We start from the raw sequence: 4034 nt of genomic DNA on the forward strand, positions 1-4034 counted from the left end.
CCTGACAAACAACTTTAAATCAGCCTTATAGTGTTTGCCTTTAATCCTTTGGGATAGATATTCAGAATTGAACACAGCAAAGAAAATATGAGCGCTAGTGAAAAAAAAATCTGGGTGTACCACCAGTGAAAAACGGTTATTAGGGTTTTCCGTTACTTCATGCCCTATTTCCTTATGTTTAATATCCGGAGAGTCGTTACGTTACAGGAAAATGACGGAGGTATTTCCACGGACGCATGCCTTCTGCGTCGCTTCGAGAAACGGGATATGAAGCGGCAAGATTAAGCGACATTCATATCCTCAAATACACGCGATGAGCTTCAGTTAGGAAACAAGAGAATTTATGAGGGTTACGCTTTATATCTGCCAACAGTAAGCTGTCATGTGAGTAAGGCATGTACTTAATGAAATTTCTCTCTCTCTCTCTCTCTCTCTTACTTACTCTCATACACACACACACACACACACACACACACACACACATATATATATATATATATATATATATATATATATAAATATATATATATATATATATATGTATATATATAAATGTGTGTGTGTGTTAACTGCAGTACTGAAAACAACAGTAATTTAAATATATGGTGCAATGGACTGTGTCGCAAACCGATTGGAATGTTCAACAAACAAGTCGCGAATGTTGTGGAAAAACTTCAAGATATCAGCGAATACTGTAGGTTGATGAACGAAACCGCCGACGAAGGCAAAACATTGCCAAGCCTCGGAGGCGAGAGAGCGTAAGTTGACCTAGCTGTTGGTCGAGAGTCATGTGATTGTAACGTCAGACAAAGGAGAACATGTGCGTCTGTGCATGTGCCAAACAGGCATGTTCGTGGAACCTTCTAGAACAATTTAATGTGTTCGTACATACGAACAAAAGGACTCCTTTGAGTGTAATATAATGAGAGCACAGGCGAAAAGCGGTTATTCTGGATTAGAAACTATTGAGTGATATGTGGAAGGAGGTCTAGAGGAAAGCGCAGAAGTTCCATCCAGTTTATAGTGATAAAAGACTTAGTTAAATCATTGAACATTTTACAGATGCCCCGAAAGAAGCTGAAGTGCAGTGAAAAACATTTTATTTTTCTCCCATGTCATAATTATGCTTTTCTATTTCACTGCGTGCGTATCCATTTTTAGTTTATTTCTGGTTTATTTCCGCAGATGGATTCGGATTTCATCACATAAAACGAATTTTCTAACTGACACTTTTATCTCTTAGTTTTTGAGAAAATAGAAATAGTGATTAAACTGATGTGTTTTATAAAGAGGTAGTGTGTGGCATTTTGATTAAGATGATTATTACTAGAAGTGATTGTATTTCATGTTTTTGTGATTTCGAATTCCTTTTTTTTCATGTTAGTTTTTTGGGGAAAATAAAGGCTTTATTTTTGTATCCCATAATTTGGTTTTAGCCAAGCTCTATTAACTTGATTTAGCTTCAGAGATGCCAGTTCGTGGAGGACGCTCGAGATAGGGCACGTTACCAGTTGGTGTTTTTCTTTCCTCTTGTTAAACAAGGTCAATTGGACCCTTGTAACAATTGGTGGCCGTCGGGAAAGGCAATCAGGCCTATGGATTACGTTTCTGGAGAGACTGGGGGTTTGCATGGGAGTTAGGAAATCATGTAGATGTTAGGAAAAGGGATTAATATTAGAAGTTGATCAAATGGCACTCTGTCGCTGGGGGGACATGATGGGACTTGCTTCGCAAGGAGCTGCTGAAAACAGTAATGTTACAGAGAGTGTGAGGGTTATGATACGACTTGTGTAATAAATGTGGTGTGGGTATTTTAATATGGTTGTTAATAGTTTAATAATTATGGCGAGGCTACCAGTGTATTTGGGCCGTGGGTCATGAAGACATTAACAAGCTGATATGCTGTGGGAAAAGAATAAATTTGGCAAGTGTTGAATATTTTTTATTCTGTCTTTTCTCTCTCACGCTCTCGAGAGATTGTGTATTTATCTTTTTTTGCTTTTCATTAGGTGAGGCTTTATAACTGAGGTGGGGATATATGGGATGCTGTGATCTGACATTTTTTTATGCGGTAATCAACTAAGTTGTTAGATTTTTTTATTCTCTCAGGAATTAATTTATTAAGAAGAATACAGCTCCGACGTGCTTCTTTTTTTTTTTTTTTTGTGAGGCATGTTTGTGCATGAAAAGAGTGTAGGTCGGTGCAGGCTAGCTGCTTGGGGTCGGAGGGTACCCAAGGTTTGGACGAGATCAACAGCAATCCTTGGGTAGCAAGGAGACAGAGAGTCTTCTTCTCTTTTGTGCTCATCTTATATTTAAATCAGCTGGGGAGGTAACCTTGACCGTGGGAGTAGAAAGTTTTTTTGTTTTTTTTTTTTTTTTGTTTTTTGTAGGGAATTGCATGGGAACTATCAAATTGGGAACTAATTTATGTGTTGGGGATTGGTATATGTTTTTAGTGAGCTGTGAGGGAAACTTGGAAATATTGTTGGTATTCTAATGATATTGAGGTCAGGTCGAATCCTGAATACTAAGGGTTTCTCTAGGAGAGACAAAATGGCGGAAGGAGACAGTAATGATCACACTTTGTTGCATAAAGTCACTAATATTGTAGTGGGGTTCACCCTTTTCAAAGTATTGTTGATGGTGTTCTTTCTCAGCCAGTTCAGATTTTCATTGAAGATGTTATTAACTTTTTGAACGCCCAGGGAATTAGAAATGATGTAAAGGAGTTTAGAGGGGCAAAGGCTTCACTGGATTTCAATAAAGGGGACTTAGCACATCGTTGCCTCAGTTTTCAATATACAAAATGCCGGTCATGAACTGAATTTCAAGCATTTCTGAGGACAGCTTAATACAATGGAATGAGGGGATATGTTGAGAGACCTGAGAGGATTCTACAAGATTAGGAGAGGTCAGAAGAAGATGATTGAGCATAGCTCTCAGTTTTTTGATGTAGCGGGAGAGTTGATAAAGAAATTGGAAAATTCCACATGGTTAAACAGTAAGAATATCTCCCTTGGTAACTATACACATATTGTAGCATTTTTCTAGCTTCTACATGACGTCCCGGTTCAGAAACACATGTCCAAATGTCCCACAGTGGATAGCACATTTTTTTAATGAGACCGGTCTAAGAAACTTAAACACAAAGGGATTTAAATTTCCCTTCCCCGACTGTTTGCAAAAGTGGAATATAAGAAGTGATCTACCGATAAAGAGCAACAATTGCATTGTTTCAATTGTAATAAGCAAGGGCACACTAAGAAACTATGCGGAATAAAATAGTGTGGAGCATGCAAAAGTGCAGATCACTTTTGGCGGTCTTGTCAGTCTCAGAAATTGAGGAATGCAAGACCCACACCCCAGAACTCTGGGAGTTCTAATACAAAAGCTTCCTAAGCAGGCCACTCAAAGGGGCCAAGAGATCGGCGAAATTTCTGGATAGGCGAACAACAAAAAGGGTATAGATCATTTACACGTGCCATAGTGGTCTCGTGGGGGATGTTCCAGAGCAAAGGCCAATAGTACAAGGGACAGTGGGGGATGTGAAGAACCCAATTTTTATTGACAAGGGAGCCTCAGTTAACCTAATGGACTATGGTCTATATCAGTCCATGTTCTCCCATTACTCTCTGAAACCCTCAACAGATACGATATGTGATGTGCATCGAATGTTAATAGAACCATTTTTGGTAATAAAAGGGGTCACGTTGGGCTACAGACTCATTGGGCCATATTGTAGGAAGGAGAAACAGGTGAATTAGTCAGGAAGGGTTTTGAGTTGCCTTTTTTAGGTTTGCAATTAGAGGGTAGTCTGTTGGGTAGGAAAATTAAATATAAATTAGGGACCAGTAAAAAGTAAAGGGGATACGACACAGATCATGATTCCGGAAGTTCTAATTCCATTGGTCTTAGATATAATACATTGCAAGTTTGGTAGTCCTCATTTGGGGGTGAAAAGGATGTATAATGAGATGCGTAATAAAAAGATTTGGAAGAATATGTGGGCAGATGTGGAAATTTTTGCGAAA

This window comes from Macrobrachium nipponense, chromosome 1 (assembly GCF_015104395.2).
Source record: "Macrobrachium nipponense isolate FS-2020 chromosome 1, ASM1510439v2, whole genome shotgun sequence".
Classification (NCBI taxonomy): domain Eukaryota; kingdom Metazoa; phylum Arthropoda; class Malacostraca; order Decapoda; family Palaemonidae; genus Macrobrachium; species Macrobrachium nipponense.